Below are 19832 nucleotides of genomic sequence, written 5' to 3'. Positions count from 1 at the left end.
CTTTTTAAACCACTGCCTTCCCCCTCCAAAACTGAAGCCCTTACTTTGGATACAAATTGACCATTTCCTCTTCACTTCTTTTGATTAATAAAGTCATTTTCTTTCTGCTAAATCTCACTCTTGTTAATGGGTTCTGCAAGTAGTGAGCATCTGTACCTTTGTTTGTTTACAGTTATGCTAAAGCTGCTGGTCTTCAAACTACACTTTGAGGATGAGAATATGTAACTGGGACAGGAAGCCATTTTTAAAGCCAATCGAAGGTATCATGGAGAAGATCCCTGGATAGTAAGAAGCAAAAGAATACATTGAATATTGAGGAAAAAAATTAGTAATTCAAAGAAAAGGGGGAAAGGCTAAAAAATTATACATTTTAATATGAATGCTTAACAAGAAAAAGTTTATTGATGATTCAATACTTATGGCCCATCATCAATACCATATACTAAAGATACTACGGTATACAAAAGACAGAAAATGTTTGTCGTCAATGAAGTTACAGTCTAGCTAGACGCTAGTGTAGCACTAGTCAGTTATCAAAACCATCAAACATGTAAGTGGTAGCATAATTATAAGTGCACAGATCAAAGGTCCCTGGTGCGATAAAAAACTGTAAAGAGAACACAGACATGCTTCAAAAAAGAAATGACAACATGCTGAGATTTAAAGCATTGATTCTCAAAGTGTGGCTTTCTCAGATCAGCAACATCAGCATCCCATGAGAACATCTTAGAAATGTAAGTGCTATGGCCTTTCTGCAACATCTACTGAGTCAGAAACTCTGGGCGTGGGACCTAGCAATGGGTGTGTTAACAAGCCTTACATATGATTCTGATGCATGCTAAAGTTTGAGAAATATTAATTTAAAGGAAGTGTTGGAGTTAAAACACAAAAGATTAGGGGACAGGGAGGGTTAGAATGACAGAGGTGAAAAAGTGTTTCTAGTTAAGAAAACAGCAGGAGTAAAAACGCCAGTAGGGAAAGAGGGAGTTGCAGAAACCCTCAGAGTCAAAGGGTGAGACAAATATAAAAGAAGAAAGTAACACCAGATAGCCTTCAAAATGACAGTTGCCAAATGAAAGTCCAAAGACTGGATTTGCTCATAGTCCCATCTTCCTTAGCCAGCAGAAAAATAAACTTTAATTTGAATGAGTAGAAGGAGCAGAATCTTCATGCATTTACATCACCAGCCCGGCACCCTAAGTCCTTTGGTTTTGCATCCTTTGCTAAATCATCAGAGGAGACGTAGCTGGGAGGTAGTACACAGCTCTTTACAGCAATAGTTCTCACCCTTGGCTGCATATTAGAATCATCTGGAGAGCTCTGAAAACTTAAGATGCAGGAAGCCAACCCAGAGCAATTAAACATGCTCTCTGGTGTGGGGTTCGGGCATCAAAATTTTTTAAACCTCTCCAGGCGATTCTAATGTGTAGCAAGGGTTGCTTGAGCACCACTCAGTTTGGAAAATAAGGTATAGTGAGGTCATAGTTCAGGTGGAATTTCTCTGATGATGTTTCAGGCAGGAAAGAACAAGAGAGTGATTATTTTGGCTTTCTTGTTTAAATTTCTTCTGTTCACCCTGGAAAGGGTATCTGTTAAATTACATATGTGTTTTCATGGGTAGAACGAATTATGGATTCCCACCACATAATGATGGGCAAAGCAATGTGCTTTGATGGAAAAGATGCCTTGCTTTGAGCACAGCCTTCCAGGTCATGTGGTTCTGATTCTGTGGGTCTCTTTTTTTTTTTTATTGCCTTTGAGCTATTTTATAACTCTCTAATTGTAGATCATGGACAGCAAAGGGAAATTATTCTTGTCTAAAGACATGTAAACACATTCTTTCTGATGAAGGGTCGACTGACTACTCTCTCCCTCCCCAAAACAATTCTACATCTGTTAAATGAAACTTGATCCTCTGTCTTAAAACTTGAAACTTAGATTTGTCACATCTGAGTTCCTCCTCAGGAAACCAACCCTCAGGCAAAGAGCCAAAACTCACCATGTTGTTGCATCCAGACAATGAGACACCAGCCCCTCATCCCTCATGATTGCTTTCTTATTCCTCCCTAGTGCCTGTTTTCCCTCTTTCCCCACTATATGAAATCCCCAATTTCAGTCAGTGGGAAAGACGAATTCGAGACTTTATCTCCTATCCTCCTTAGCATCACCCTTCTTCCCTGGTTATGCTCATCTCAGTGACTGGCACTCCGAGCTGCAAGGAGCAGGACCTAGACCCAACCCCTGGTGTTTCAGTAAAACCTCTATTCTATTCTCTATTCTTTCCCTGAATCTCCAAAACTAAGACCTCACAAAGGTACAATTCTAATCCCTGCTTCCCAACTCCTGATTAGAATACCAATCGCTACAACTTTCTCATTAATCCATTCCAATAAAACAACAGTTCAAGAGGGTCTTGGGGTAAAAATTATGTGATATCACTAGGAAAAATACTGTTTTCCTTATGAGCTTTTTTGTTATTGGAGATCCTCATTCACATATCTTCAGCTTTCTGTTCTTGCAAACCAAAGACAGGAAGTTGGGCCTAATCAATAGTTGCCAAAATATATAACACTTTCTATTTGGAGCTTTTGATTTCCTGTAATCAGTATCAATCAGTGAACTTCAGTTTCCTACAGAGAAGCAATTTCCACATTCTTTTGTTTTTTTGACTCAAAAAAACAGTTAACTACAAATTCCAAATATACAGTAATAGTTATGGCAAGTTTCTTCAAAGCAACATACAAAAGCACCAGATAGGAAGATCAGCAATTATCTTTACTCTGTAAGGAAACTGCCACCCACTGTTGCAAATTAAGATAAAGGGCACTTTAAGACAGTAAAGGGGTCTCCTTCCAACCCTGAAGTCAAAGGGCAAGTTCAGTGGATGTAAAATAAGTTAAAGTTACATTTAAATATAGAGTAAAACTTATTTTAGAATACTTGGGAGAAAACCAGAAACCTGTTGAAAAATATTAATTATCCAAATTTAAAAAGCAAATGTGATTTTGTAAGTTTAGGTTCAAGTACATTCAGCAACTCAAAATTTGATACAATGCCCAGTTTCTGTTTGGATTGCCATAAAATAAATGTTTTCCTGGGTTATGTTAAATTTATATCAAAAATTGTGAGCTGAATGCTTTGCTGAGTTGAAAAATAAAAGAGAAAACATTTTGTTTGGTTAAAAAATGGCATTTTGTTTTCCCTATATAAGGTTTTCAAGGGTGAGTAATAACAGTATTCAAGCACTGCTAATTCACAGAGATTTGTTTGTTGCACGTAATTTCTGGGTACAACTCTAGTCACACACAAACAATTCTTTCAGATGTCACTTGGGTGGCCTTGCAAAAAGTAATTTCTAGCAACCTCTACCTACACTGAGTAACTCCACATACCATGATGTTGATTTTACTTTTCAGGACCAGCTCTTGTAATTTCATGCAGTAATTTAGGTGATTGTCAAGCATGGTATATTCAAACTAAATGCTTTCTTTTGAACAGTAACACTTTACTAGACTGAATCCTTCAATTTCTAGCAATAAAAAGTGGGTTTTAATAGCACTGACTTGAACCTGTACTTGGGATATTTTTTCTCTTGAACAATGAACTAGTATTTTTTCCCCTACTGTATTATTGTACCTTCATTTGTTCATTTCATCACGGTGAGAAAATATCAGAGGTTTTCTCTCTCACTCTCTTTTGTTCCTTTAAATCACTTTCCTCCTTCATTGTTGTAGAGATGCACCGGCGACTTACAGGCTCATACATCTCCCCTGAAATCAGGATTAAGACACTGCCTGTGCCCAGCACTAACCACAGTCTTGCTGAGCTCCCAAAGAAGTATTAGATGGCTGGATACCCTTCCATGTAACCCCACCAGGCCTCCCAGGACATTTAGGAGGATTAAGAGGATAATGCCATCAAAAGACTTGAATCTTCTCAGCAAGGCCATTTGTGGAAACTGAAAAAGAAGAGGGTTGAGGCTACTTAGAAAGGAACAAAGAGAGGTGGCCTGTCATGTTTTGCACTGCAATAGGAGAGCAAAGTGCAGCCCTAACAGGACAGGAAACAGATTAGAGCACAGGCTCCCCTCGTACTCTTTCATCTCTGTCCACCCTCCCCACATTCATTCTGCACAGCACCAGACTTGGTAGAATCTTCAGCTCAAACTATTCTCTCTCCATTTCCTTTACTTGCATTTTTGTGGATGAAATTTTAAGTTACGGATTGCTGCTTTCTCTTGGGACTAAATACCTCTGGATGACAGAATTGTGACATCACTTATAGCCCTCTCTCAAGGTCATGAGACAGAATTGCTTTCTCTACGACAGAAAACAAAGTTATTTAACATTTGTCACCACCACTCGGGGCAAGATGTGGATAATAATATTATCCAACTTATAGAATTATTATGAATTATAATGAATAAAGCTCTTAGAAATGAACCTGACATATGGTAGGCAATATATGCATTTTCAAGTAAGTAAATTACATAAAGACGTTCTTCAGATTTCTACAATTACTTTAAAGTCAAGTCAGATCAAAAGTCTGAACTGAAAGTTTTCCATTCCAAATATGTCCAGAGATAGCTAGAACATTAGATGGAATTAGGGAGGTTGCGGGGCTGTATAATTTCTGAAACCCTGCTAACATACTATGTATTTGAATGTGTCCCTAGTCCTTCGGGAAGAATTCACAAAAATCTAGCTGCCCTCTTTGAACAGAAAATGTGCCAGCTAAGGGGTATATGAGTGATTTGAAATTTAACTTTGAATATCTGTTCTTCCACCAACCAGTAAATACAACCTTTATTGAGAAAGATGCATATAGATCCAATGAAAATAGACTTATTCAAAGCAAACTAGTAATGCAACAATCATTGACTCTCAAATCTGTAGCAGGAAGGTGTAATGCAAGCTGCTTTAAACATATTTGCTCTCTCTAGCAGACCCGAGGTAACTCTGCTGTAGTCTTTGTGGCCCTGTACTGGAAGTACCGCAGGTACTGGAATATCCATAGGGAGATGCCAGGACACGCTGGAAGCTAGGAAATGAAAGCAGATGTGGAGAGGTAGGCAAGATGGCCAACTAGACACAACCAGGAGGAACATCTGGCACCAAGGGACTGGGACGTATGGAAGACTGGTGCACTCCTAGCAGATATTCAGAGGGAAGACACTGAGAGTAGATGGAGGGAAGATACAGATGCTGGGCTGAAGGGGAAGAAGCTGGGAACTCTGCATGGGGCTACCATGTATGGGGTCTTGTTCCTGGCCCCGAATGACTGTTGGGGAAAGGGTGAGTTGAACAGGCAAGAAGCAACCTGCTGTTACTACAGGCCTCTGGAATCCTGGCAGGAGGAGACCCCATGACTACCACAGACACTTGAGTTGGCAGGGAGAACTGCTTAGAGAAGTGGTAGGGGCAGAACTTCAGGCTGGTATGGAGCCCAGAGGATTTGGCATAGGAGTGTCTGTAGTGGAGCACAGCCAGGAAATCACATCCCCTTGGTTCCACTTGCTCCCATAGGAGACTTTAGCCCTAGGGAAGGTGTTGGATCTGAATTCTGCAGGGCGGTCTTGCCCATGAGACGGGACTGGTCTGGCCTGAACACCCCTCGGTATGTTGGCCTTTTCCAGGACCCCAGCCTGGCTGCACCTGCTTGCAGTGCAGCCTGGGGTACTCAGAGGGGTCAACTCCTGAGGGCCTGCATCATAGCTCCTGCGCTGGTGAATTATGGCTGAACTGTGGACAGCTCCAGTAGAGCAGCCCCCCAGACACACCAGCCTGCCTGTGACCTCCCCATAATGCAGCCTTTCTCATGCCATTTTGCCTGCATGCACTCGCCCAGGGCCACCCCCTACATCACTTTGCTGGCACATGTGTATGCAGGCAGACCTTGCCTTACCTTCCCCACCAAAATGCCTGTAGCATGCATCCTGCTGTGCCACTGCTGCCAGCACGAGTGAACCCCCCAACCCACCCTACCGCCATTGCTGTGGGACTATTGGTGGGCATGGAGAGCACCAGCCCTGTCCCTGGCAGTGCCCCACCCCTGCCATCACACTACTACCAGCATGAAACTAGGCATGGAGAACAGCAGACCCTACCCTGCTCTGAGCAGCCACTACCACCCACATGAAGGCACACAGAGGGTGCACAGCAGAGGTCACACACAGGCCTGTGCCCCCCAGCGCCCCACCCTCATGCTAACATGACCATGCACAGTAGCTGGTGAGGAGGAGGTGGCACCACCCCTGACCCATATTGCCACCAGCGCTGCTGCAAATGCCCACATAAAGGCTGGTACCACATCACCTGCTAGCACCCTGTCACAGCCAATGAGGGTGCACCCTGCCATGCTGCTGCTGCCACTGCTGCTGGCACGTGTGAAAAATGACATATCCCACTGCTACTGCCCTATGAAGTGCTTTGTCTGGCACCACCCATCTGAGTGTTGTGACTAGTGGTCCTGTTGCACCTCTCCCTCTCCAGTGCAGTAGGTTACCAACCTTGAGGAATCAAAAAACAAAGCCAGGGCCCAATTCCAGTCCGATAGAGTTAGAACAGGCAGTCCAGGAGCTCTGAGCTGAGGCTCGGTCTCCTAAAATCTTCCAGAAACAGAGCCAGTTGACTGAACCCACCTTATACAACTAACCTCCAAGGACATAAAATAGAATAAAATAAAATAGCCCATCTAAGAGACAGCAACTTCAAACATTGATGGAAAATCATCCCACAAAAACGAGAAATAACTAGAACAAGAACTCTGACAACTCAAAAAGCCCAGGCCAGGTGCAGTGGCTCAGGCCTGTAATTCCAGCACTTTGAGAGGCCAAGGCGGGTGGATCACCTGAGGCCAGGAGTTCAAGACCAGTCTGGCCAACATGGTGAAACCCCATCTCTACTAAAAATACAAAAATTAGCTGGGTGCAGTGGCACAAACCTGTAGTCCCAGCTACTCAGGAGGCTGAGGCAGGACAGTTGCTTGAACCCAGGAGGTGGAGGCTGCAGTGAGCCAAGGCCATGCCACTGCACTCCAGCCTGGGCGACAAAGCAAGACTCCATCTCAAAAAAAAACAAACGAACAAACCAAAAAGCCAGAATGCCATCTTTCCTTCAAACAACTACACCAGTTCGTTAGTAAGCATTCTTAACCAGGCTCAGATGGCTGACATGACAGAAATAGAATTCAGAATGTGATTATGTACAAAGATCACTGAGATTCAGGAGAACACTGAAACTCAATCCAGGGGAGCTAAGAATTGCAATAAAATGATACAGAAACTGACAGACAAAAAAGCCAGTACAGAAAGGAATGTAACTGACCTGATAGAGCTGAAAAACACACTACAAGAATTTCATAATGCAATCACAAGTATTAACAATAGAATAGACCAAGCTGAGGAAATAATCTCAAAGCTTGAAGACTGGGTTTCTGAAATAAGACAGTCAGACAAGAATTAAAAAAAAAAAAAAAAAAAAAAAAAAAAAAAAAAAAAAAAAAAAGAATGAAAAGGAACAAAGAAAACTTCTGAGAAATGTGGGATTATGTAATTATGTCACTGAAAGAAATGGGGAGAATGAATCAACTTGGAAAATATCTTTCATGATATCATTCATGAGAACTTTCCCAACATTATTTTACAAGAAGATGATCCCTAAGACACATAACCATCAGATTCTCTAAGATCAAAATGAGAAAAAAAAAAAAGTCAAAGGCAATAAGAGAGAAAGGTCAAGTAAACTACAAAGGGAAGCCCATCAGACTAACAGTGGACCTCTCAACAGAAATCCTACAAGCCACAAGGGATTGGGGGCCTATATTCAGAGAAAAAAAAAAGAGGGAAGGAAGGAATGGAGGGAGGGAGGGAAGGAAGGAAAGAAGGAAGGAAGGAAGGAAGGGAAGGAAGGAAAGAAGGAAGGAAGGGAGGAAAAAGAAAAGAAAGAGAAAGAAAGGAAAGAAAGAAAGAAAGAAAGAAAGAAAGAAAGAAAGAAAGAAAGAAAGAAAGAAAGAAAGAAAGAAAGAAAGAAAGAAAGAAAGAAATTAATTCTGACAGATAACTTTGTATCTGGTCAAACTAACCTTCATAAATGAAGGAGAAATAAGATCCTTTTCTGACAAGCAAATGCTGAGGGAATTTGTTACCAAAGACTTGCCTTGAAAGAGATCCTGAAAGAACTACTAAGTATGGAAAGGAAAGACCATTACCAACAACTGCAAGACACACTTAGGTACACAGACCAGTGACACTATAAAGCAACTACACAAACAAGTCTGTATACTAACCAGCTAACATAATGACAGGATCAAATCCAAAGATATCAATAATAACCTTGAATGTAAATAGCCTAAATGCCCCAATTCAAAGACACACAGTGGCAAGCTGAGTAAGGAAGCAAAACTCCATAGTATGCTGTCCTCAAGAGACCCATCTCACATGCAATGACACCCATAGGTTGAGAGTAAAGGGATGGAGAAAAATCTACCAAGCATTATAGCATTAAACACCCACATTAAAAAGTTAGAAAGATCTCAAATTAGCAACCTACCATCACAACAAAAAGAACTAGAGAAGCAAGAGCAAACCAACCGCAAAGCTAGCAGAAGACAAGAAATAACAAAAATCAGAGCTGAACTGAATGAGACTGAGACACACACACACACACACACACACACACACTCAAAAGATCAACAAATCCAGGAGTTTGTTTTTTGAAAAATTTATAAAATAGACCACTAGCTAGACTAATACAGAAGAAAACAGAAAAGATCTAAATAAACACAATTAGAAATAAGAAAGGGGATGTTACTACTGACCCCAGAAATACAAATAGTCATCAGAGACTACTGTGAACACCTTTATGCACACAAACTAGAAAACCTGGAAAAAATGGGTAAATTCCTGTACACGCACATCCTCCCAAGACTGAACCTGTAAGAAATCGAATCCCTGGAAGGCAACCTAGGTAATACCGTTCTGGACATAGGAATTGACGAAGATTTCATGACAAAGACCCCAAAAACAATTGCAACAAAAGCAAAAATTGACAAATTGAATCTAATTAAATGAAAGAGCTTACACAGCAAAATGAACTATCAACAGAGTGAACAGACCTACAGAATGGGAGAAAATATGTGCAAACTATGCACTTGACAAAGGTCTAATATCCAGCATCTATAAGGAACGTACATAATTTTACAAGGAAAAAAACATTAAAAAGTGGGCAGAGGACATGAACAGACACTTTTCAAAAGAAGACATACATGTGGCCAACAAGCACATGGAAAAAAGCTCAATATCACTGATCACTGGAGAAATGCAAATAAAAACCACAATGAGATACCATCTCACACCGGTCCAGATGGCTATTATTAAAATGTCAAAAAAAAACAACAGATGCTGGTAAAGTTGCAGAGAAAAGGGAATGCTTATACACTGTTGGTGGGCATGTAAGTTAGTTCAACCATTGTGGAAAGCACTGTGGTGATTCCTCCAAGAGCTAAAACAGAACTACCATTCAATCCAAAAATCCCATTACTGGGTATATATCCAAAAAATACATAAATCATTCTATCATAAAGGCACAAGCATGCTGCATATGTTCACTGCAGCACTATTCACAATAGCAAAGACATGGAATCAACTTATATGCCCATTGATGGTATACTGAATAAAGAAACTGTTGTACATATACACCATCTAATATTGTGCAGCCATAAAAAGAATGGGATCATGTCCTTTGCAGGAACATGGATGGAGCTGGAGGTCATTATTCTTAGCAAACTAACATAGAAATAGAAAACCAAATACCACATATTCTTACTTATAAGTGGGAGCTAAATGACAGAAACACATGGACACAAAGAGGGGAACAACAGACACTGGGACCTACCTCCACTGGGTTGAAGTTGGGAGGAGGAAAATAATCAGAAAAAAATAACTATTATGTACTAGGCTTAGTACCTGGATGATGAAATAATCTTTACAATAAACTCCCAGGACATGAGTTTACCTATATAACAAACTTGCACATGTATCCCAAAATCTAAAATAAAAGTATTTTTAAAATAAATAAATAAATATATTTGCTCATTTGATCACCATCACTTTACAGATGGGAAAACTGGGCCCAAAGGAGTGGATTTATCAAGCAGCCAATGTGAGCTTTGGAATGCCAATTTACCAGTGTTTGGCATGCTGGCCAAATGGTCTATCAAAATGGATAGAAAAGAGATTCCAAATGAGTCTATGAAAGGCTGTGATTACAAAAGGATCATTTATACCAGCCTTTACGTGCTCTGCCTGGCTCCAGTCTAGCAGTAGGGCAATGCCAGTGTATTAATTTGGAACATACTGCAGAACGCACACCTTGATTATCACATGCATCTTAAGTTAGTCTTGTAAAGTAGTTTACAAAACCCTTGCTGTTTTCCAAGCTCATCTTGGATTGCCACATTTACCTGTCCTTTCCTTGAAGATTTGTATGCCTGCTCAAGGTCCCCACCTTTGCTATCTTCCTTTCCTTCTGATTCCTCACAAGTTATTAGGGTGGCATCAGTGTCCTCAGAGTTCACAACACAGCTTTCCTTGAACCAAATCAGAAGGAGATGATGGATTGTGGAAAATATTCCTAGGCCTACTATTTAAACCAAAGGCATAAACTTGTGGCCCATGGTCCAAACTCAGCCTTCAGGAATCTTTTTTATACTTTGTTTAAAAAGATTTAAATTAGTATCTACTGTTTTAAAATTGGAAATACCTCATAAGAATCAAGATTTCTGGCTTACCTCGGAGGATCAAATATGACCCCAATGAAACCATATGTCTGCGGCTACCACTTTTAGAAGGCTGTATATCTCTTTAACAAAGATGTGTGCTCTCTGGTACCCTTATTCCTACCACTCCCTTCCCGTCTTATAGCCTATATGTTTTCTTCAGTAATGTTACCTCTTTACATCCCAAGCCTTAGGATTTTCAAATGTTGGCATAAAGCCTACTTTCTCAACCTGATCACCCATTCCATAGACCCCTACACTCTAGGTTTAAGAATGCTTCTGTCTAGTCTCCAATCACTCTAGAAGACATGATACAAACGAAGTAAGAAAAAAGGAACTAGCCAAGAAATGGGGCAGTGATAGAACACTGAAAGATCAAGAGAGAAAATAAGGTTTAAACTTAAAGAAAAAAAGCTGTAAGGAAACACTATAGTGTGACAGTTAAATCACAGACTTTGAAATCAGGCTGTGTCACTGGGTGCTATTGTACTTCCCTGGGCCTGAGTAGCCTGAACTGAAAAAAATATGACGCAAATACTACCTCACTTTTGGAGCTGGGGTATAAGGATGAGAATAAGTGCTTAGCATTGTGGCCCATGCATGGATGGCTCAATCAATCAAAACTCATACATATAAGTAACATGAAAGTGACTGGGAAATACTCCCTGGAATTTCTTGAGGCTAATCACCCTTGTTCCTATAAAACAAGGAATAAAAATTTTACAAACATTATTTGCTCAGTGTGGGAATATCTCAGAAGGACCAAGGAATAAAAGTTAAGATTCACAAGATAATGTGTAAACTGGAAGATGCTACAGGTGGAAAAGTAAGATGCTCAACGTCTGATCCATACTGTTAGGAAAGGCTTAGCAAAAGCAATAATTATTTTGTTCATTATGAGGTGGAAATAAAATTTACTTGCTACTGCTGGGTTTCTATCCAAGGTTAGTTGGATATGAATAAATTGCATCCTGTGATAGATTTGAAGAGTTTATATTCATATTCATGGTTTTGCCCTTACAATACACTTGTGGGGAGAAAGAGAAGGGAACAGAAGCCAAATCAGAGCAAAATCAGCTTCCATCTCTGAATACTGCCATCTGGTGAGAAATTGAGCTTCTTAAGGAATTTAGTATGGGGTGAGCAGATTGTAATGGCTATTCAGAAAGATTTGGCCTGCTTCTTAAAACTCTAAATTGCTTTTTATTAAAATAACTCTTTTGATCTTGAATGATCACGATATCCTCCAAGAATACTTTTCTGGGTGATGTTGGAGGATATAATGGACAACATGTAGACAATGATGTCATAAAAAGGATACTTCCTTCTAGAAACACACACCTATGAGCAGAGAAGTCTTCCATAGAAAACACCCTTCCTATAAGGTCCCTCACCTAACTTACCTTTACTTGAAAAGCCTCCTAGGATTAGTGCTCCCTAAAAAGGGAGACTCTGAGGATTAACTAAAGGTTGACCTACTTTAGTCAGTGGACTGAACCTTAAAATTGGAGGCAGGAAATGGGAGACAGAATCCCATATATAACCCCCACTTTCATTTCTAAGCCTTTACTTAAGCAGATACCTCTGTCTGAAATGAAATTCTCATCTTTTCTACCTAGCAAATTCTAGTAATCTTTTGAGACCTGGCTACTTAGCCAAGGCTTCTCAAATACCTCTGAAAAATTGAATCACTTTATCTTAGGTTCGCTCAGCAATTTTTAACAGTCTCTATTGGAAAGTGGATTAAATTACAGCTTCTTTATTAAACTATCTCTGTTTCCCTACTAGATGATAAAATTCCTACAGGATATACACCATACTTATTCATCTTTGCATTTCCAAGGCCTAGAATATAGCAGATGTTCAATAAATAGTGCCTTGAGCATTTCCCTTTAGGGACTTGGTCTCATTATGTGTGTGTGTGTATGTGTGTGTGTGTGCATATGCAGTTACGAAGTCTACAGTTTCACAGATAAAACAGACATACTACTACTTCGAAGTGGTTCCTTCACTATATCAACTCCCTGAATGTCTTACTGGAGCATAACAGACAGCTACACAGATATTCCAGTCAGCATCCATACAAAATTATTCTAATACATAAGTGATAAAATTGTGGGCTGCCATGCTATGCTGCTTGTTTAAATATGTTCCTTCAAACAAACTACAAACCAAAAATTAATTTCATTCATTCACTTATTTATTCAATCAATGTTTACTTATTGAACACCTAACAGACGTTAGACAATGTTCTAGATGTCAGAATGAAAAAGACAATCCTCTATAGTGATTTCCTTCAAGTAGGGGAAACTATGAACTTATAAATAAAATAGAGAATTTCCTAGAGTAGTAAGTGCTATGTGATAGTTGAGCAGAGCCCTGAAGAAGAAGGAGACAAGTAAGCAAAGCTCTGGGGAAAGTTCATTGCATTCCCAGAGGAAACGCCAGACAAGGGCTCTGGAAGAGGGTAAGTGTGGTGTGTGGACCAAAAGGCCAGCATTATAAATAAGGGGCAGAGGGGTAAGAGGTCCTACGAGAGTCAGGCAGGGACATCTGCATCAGGACTGTGGGCTGGTGAAAGGCATGTATTTTATCTAAGTGTTAATGGAGCAATTTAAGCAGAGAGTGGCATGGTTTGATGAATAGTTGTATAAGCTGTGCTGCTTCATGGAGAAAGACTGTATTGGATATTCAAGAGTAGATGCACAGAAACCCCTGAGGAGGCTATTACAGTAATCCATTTGGGTATGACATGTTATTGCTGGTTAGTGTGCTTTGTGGAATCCAGATAGAACTCGTGTCAATTATAAGGAAATTACACAGTTCTCATCAACATTATCTTCAAAAGCAGAAAGCAAGCTGTTGCCACTAGAAATTTCACCCAACTCACTTCTCTCCTCCATCCCTTCTATAAATAGGAACATGGTTTAAACACCTTGAATGAGCAGAATGATTGTTTTTAGGTCATTTTGGATTTTGTTCTTATCTGAAAATTTGGAAGCAAATAAATGTTGTTGCCAAAGCATATGATTAAAATGGGAATATTTCTGAGCAGTCTTTTGTAACACATCAGCTTTAATTCAAAGTCATGTTTGGATTGTCAAAGCAATGTGCTCATTCCTTATTTTATGCATGAAGGATCCAACAACTGAAATGGAAGTGGAGAGTCCATTTACTTTAAAATGTAGAAAGACAACAACCTTTGTGAGATCCACTGAGCGTCACAAAGCTATTGACTACTCGAGATGAGATTTAAAACCAAATGCAGTTCCAGAGTCTAACAGCACAACATTTACACTATATGTGGCCTTTCCAATTTGTAAAAGGACTTGATCATTATTCTAGTACAACCTCTTTATTTTATAGATGGGAAACTGAGGTCAAAGATGATAGATTCCTTGAAGAGAATCTACTGGATCTTTTGACTCCTTGTTGATTAATTTCAGTGAATATAGATCCTGTATACAGAAAAAAAACCAGTACTTCCTTACCATGAAATATTTGCAAAGGAAAATAAAAAAGTCATTTGGGATACTTAACAAAATCTTTGCTCATCCCTCAAAACCTGTCTAGCAAAAGAGCTGATGAAATTGTCTTGTATATGTTTATTATCTGCAGACCTCTGAAAGTCAAGCCGTTCTTAGTGATTATAGAAGTAGTACCAACGGCAGTTGAAAGGGTTATAATGTGTTCAGCTGTTCTAGATGTCTTTTATGTATTATCTCATTTAATCGCCACCATTGCCCTATTAGGAAAGCACTTCTATTATCCCAGTTTTCCAGAAAAATAAACTGAAGCTCAGAGAAGTTAAGCAACTTGCCTGAAGTCAAAGAAAATGGTAGAGCCAGGGTTGAATCTCAGCAGTATGACTCTACAGCAGAGGTGAGCAAACTTCAGCATGTTGGCCAGATCCAGACCACTACCTATGTATATCAATAAAGTTTTATCAGAACAAAGTGACACTCATTCCTTTCTCTACAGTTATTGCTGTCTTTGAGCTTCAATGATAGAGTCGGGTAATTACAACAGACACCTACCAGCCAAGAGGAAATATTTGCTACATGGCCCTGTACGGGAAACTTTGCTGACCTACAGCTTGTATGCTGAACATTCTTTAACAAATGTTTACTGAATGCTTACAATGTGGGAGCCACAGTTATGAGCGTTCAGTAAACAGAAGAGGTAAAGTTCTCTGCCTTTCTGAAACAATACACTAAGACATGCTGCTTCCTGATTAGGACTGGTTACAAAATTGGTGGGACCCAGTGCAAAGTGAAAATGGGGGCTGTTTGTTTGAAAAAAATATTGATACTTTCAAGGTGGTAAGAGCAGAGCCTAAACTAAGCACAGGGCCTTTTTAAAACACAGGGCCTGTTTAACTGGACAGGCTGCAAACCCATGAAACTTGCTCTGCTTCTGATATGACCTTGCTGAAGTTGGCTGTGAAACAATAGTGTCCAAGAAAGCCTGAAATGGTAATCCTGATGTATAAAGAAGACACCCTACCTCTCCTTGTACTTCTAGTCCTGGGTGACCTCCAGGGTTGGAGGGGGAAGGCTGTGAAGCCATCCACCTGGAATACATCCCACAGGGACTCACAATACTCAATACTCAAAGCTGTGCTCCTTACACTTGGCAGCACTAACTCTCCTGTCAAGGCTTCAGGAAAGGGGATGTCTCATCAATTGACTCTGAAATGATGGGCAAAATCCATGCATATATGCATAAGAGATCATTCAGAACAGTTTAAAAGCCCCACCTCTGCATTCTACATGCTTGCATCAGAAGACTTCCTACGCCATACTCTAGCACTGTGAGCTTGGGAAAGCTCTTAAATTTCTCTGTGCCTCAGTTTCCTGAGCTGTAAAGTGGGAAAAGAAATAGTACCTACCTCATAAGGATGCTGTGAGAATTTAGTGATTTTTATTTTTATTTATTTATTTTTTTTGAGACGGAGTTTCACTCTTGTTGCCCAGGCTGGAGTGCAATGGCATGATCTTGGCTCACTACAACCTCCGCCTCCTGGGTTCAAGCAATTCTCCTGCCTCAGCCGCCCCAGTAGCTGGGATTACAGGAGCCCACCACCACGCCCAGCTAATTTTTTTCGTATTTTTAGTAGAGACGGGGTTTCACCATATTGGCCAGGCTGGTCTCAAACTCCTGACCTCAGATGATCTGCCCACCTCGGCCTCCCAAAGTACTGGGATTACAGGCGAGAATTAAGTGAATTTAAATGTGTAAAATGCTTAGAATAATGTCTGGAAAATGTTAAAGGCATACATTGGAATATTATCATTGTTAGTATTTTTATTATGTGGAGAGGGTATAAGGAAGAGATGGTAAACTACTGAAAACAATGTAAGTTGACAAGGGGTTGATGTAAATGAACTAAGTTGGTATTTTAAAATAGAGAGTGCTGGGGAGCATGTGAACTGAGGAGTGCATGGTGTATCCATACAGCTATCTACCCCTCAACTTTAGCTCCTTGCTGCCATGTCCACCATTATTCCTGTGAAATCAACTCTCTTCCGTTTTTTGTTTGTTTGTTTGTTTAATTAGAGCCAGAAATTGGCCGGGGGCAGTGGCTCATGTCTGTACTCCCAGCACTTTGGGAGGCTGAGGCAGGTGAATCACAAGGTCAAGAGATTAAGACCATACTGGACTACATGGTGAAAACCCATCTCTACTAAAAATACAAAAAAAAATTGCTGGGCATGGTGGCGGTCACCTATAGTCGCAGCTACTCCGGAGGCTGAGGCAGGAGAAACAGTTGAATCTGGGAGACAGAGGTTGCTGTGAGCCAAGATCGTGCCACTGCATTCCAGCCAGAATGAAACTCCATCTCACGAAAAGAAAAGAAAAGAAAAGAAAAGAAAAGAAAAGAAAAAAGAAGAAAAAAAAAGAAAAGAAAAAAGAAAAGAAAAGAAAAGGGAGGGGAAGGGAGGGGAGGGGAGGGAAGGAGAGGGAAAGAGAAAAGGAAAGCCAGAAATCTAGATTTTGGTAGGAAATCTCCCAAGTTTTCTATGTCGACAACTAATTCAAACTTTCTTTAAATATTCTGTCTGGAAAACCAAACACCACATGTTCTCACTCATAGGTGGGAAATGAACAATGAGAACACTTGGACACAGGGTGGGGAACAACACACGAGGGCCTGTTATGGGTGGGGTGAGGGGTGAGGGGGGAGGGGTGGCATTAGGAGATATACCTAATGTAAATGACGAGTTAATGGATGCAGCAAAACAACATGGCACACATATACGTATGTAATATACCTGCACGTTGTGTATATATACCCTAGAACTTAAAGTATTGGGGAAAAAAAAAAAAAGTCCTGGCCTAGTGGCTCACGCCTGTAATCCCCACACTTTGGGAGGTCGAGGTGGGTGGATCACAAGGTCAGGAGATCGAGACCATCCTGGTTGAAACACCGTCTCTACTGAAAATACAAAATTAGCCCAGAGTGGTGGTGGGCACCTGTAGTCCCAGCTACTCGGGAGGCTGAGGCGGGAGAATGGCGTGAACTTGGGAGGTGGAGCTTGCAGTGAGCTGAGATAGTGCCACTGCACTCTAGCCCAGGTGACAGAGTGTGACTCTGTCTCAAAAATACAATAAAATAAAATAAAATTAAAATAAAATAAAATAAAATGAAAAACAAATACATAAAAATATAAAATGCAAAAACAACATAAAAAAATAAATATTCTGTCTGGTCAAACAATCCCTAACTAAATCCTCCAATCAAGCATATTATAAGCTTTGCTCTGTGGCACCCATCAGATTCTCAAAGGACCATGAGCATCAGAAAAGGGTGGAAACTTCCACTTCAGAGAATCAATAGGCCATCAACATCCCCAGACCATGTGCAGACCATTCTATTTTGGATGGTTTTCTAAGAAGTTTTGGGGCTCTGCATCTGGAAGGGCTTGAGGGCTATGGGAGGAACAGGCAGACAGGGAAATAAAACTTGTCCTCCTCAAGGCAGCCTCTTAATTCCCCATATCAGAGCCTTTTCCGACCACCTTACAGCGCAATGAGCTTAGAATTAAAGCACTTGCCTCTCAGTAACAAATTCTATTCTCTCTGTCTGCCTTTCTATTGGGATCTTCTCCTCCTTCTTGCACTATCAAAAACTACCCCAGGGAAGAGTTATAATTTAATGTGAATGGAAGTTGGATAAATTCTACTTCACGAGGATTTTTTGTTTAGTGGGGGAAGGTGGGTGAGGGAGACAGAGAATGGATTCCCTATGTCCCAATCCCCACTTTAAATATTACTTCTAATAATTGGAAAAAAGGCTTTGTTTTCTGGCTAATGGAGTTGACTTACCCATTTCTGGCCTCATTTCCAGTAACAAAAATGGAATAGTAATAACTATCTTTGATAGTTTGCTCTCAACATCAGATTATACTTATGATTTTTAATTCATACAAGAGATTTACATACCTTAAATCCCAGTTGCCAGAGAACATTTTGGGGGAGTCACTGTGTCTGCAGGATCTGTCACAGGGTTGGGCACACAGACTGACTTCACAGAGCGGACTGAATGTCTTGGAACTGAACCGACTGGTAGCTAATGTGCTTTGGGTGTTTTTGCACTGCCACCATCTGAACCAAATAGTCAGTGGTCTATGACAGATCTGTCTCACAAGCATCGCAGTAAAAATACAAGGATCATAATAGCCCAACATAGTACTTTAATGTAATGGTCTACTATCTATTCTATTATAGTGATATCATAGAACTAATTCAAATGATTCATGCATATGAAATTTGAATGGCATTTTGTATTTTTATGCATATTTTCATTATATTCCAATACTACTTTTTGTGAAAAAAAGAACAATACCTTCACAGTCATACTGAAACTATGAAACCTAAAATAATTTAAGGTTAGTCACTTAGGAGAATAACTTAATCATCTTCACTCTTAGCCCATTACTTTTTTTTTTTTTTTTTTTTTTTTTTTAAGTAACCGAACCACTTCCCGTTGCCCTGCATTGAAAGCATTAAAATTCTTTCTGGTTATTCACACTTTTAAGAGCCTTTTGTTGAACTGCATCAACCCTGGCTACATCCCCTTTGGTGCTCATTAGTGAATACCTAACCATGTAATATTCATTCATATTGTATCTCCCAATTGCCCACAGAATAATAGTCCAATGCCTTACTAAGTCTTAGAAGACACTTCACAATCTAACCAAGTCAACCCCTCCACTGTTAGAATCTTCCACCTTTCACTCTGTACCTCCATTCTAGTCATATTGATCTTTTCTCCATCCTTCCTTTCCTTAAGCTTTCCTACTTGGTTTCTCTAGCTAATAATCAAGTACCTTATCCAATGCACTCAGGTGAACAAGCTCTACTCTCAACTTTTCAAGTACCTACCATGCAAAGGCTTTAAAAATTCTCACCAGTTGGCCATTAAAAAATATATATATAATCTAATTAAACTAAAGAGCTTCTGCACAGCAAAAGAAACTACCATCAGAGTAAACGGGCAACCTACAGAATGGGAGAAAAGTTTTGCAATCTACTCATCTGACAAAGGGCTAATATCCAGAACCTACAAAGAACTCAAACAAATTTACAAGAAAAAAACAACCCCATCAAAAAGTGGGCAAAGGATATGAACAGACATTTCTCAAAAGAAGACATTTATGTAGCCAACAGACACATGAAAAAATGCTCATCATCACTGGCCATCAGAAAAATGCAAATCAAAACCACAATGAGATACCATCTCATACCAGTTAGAATGGCGATCATTAAAAAGTCAGGAAACAACAGGTGCTGGAGAGGATGTGGAGAAATAGGAATACTTTTACACTGTTGGTGGCACTGTAAACTAGTTCAACCATTGTGGAAGACAGTGTGGTGATTCCTCAAGGATCTAGAATTAGAAATACCATTTGACCCAGCCATCCCATTACTGGGTATATACCCAAAGGATTATAAATCATGCTGCTATAAAGACACATGCACACGTATGTTTATTGTGGCACTATTCACAATAGCAAAGACTTGGAACCAACCCAAATGTCCATCAATGACAG

At 40.0% G+C, this 19832-nt stretch overlaps 1 protein-coding gene across 1 annotated transcript in view; it reads right to left on the bottom strand.

Annotated features, from left to right (window-relative positions):
* Window positions 1–19832, bottom strand: part of GRM7 (glutamate metabotropic receptor 7) — a 912442-nt gene that overhangs the window by 506577 nt on the left and 386033 nt on the right. The window lies entirely within an intron of this gene.

The sequence above is a fragment of the Macaca thibetana genome, chromosome 2, assembly GCF_024542745.1.
Source record: "Macaca thibetana thibetana isolate TM-01 chromosome 2, ASM2454274v1, whole genome shotgun sequence".
In the NCBI taxonomy this organism is placed as follows: Eukaryota; Metazoa; Chordata; class Mammalia; order Primates; family Cercopithecidae; genus Macaca; species Macaca thibetana.
The sequence above is the reverse complement of the archived record's forward strand: the minus strand, read 5'-3'. Positions and strand labels throughout refer to the sequence as shown.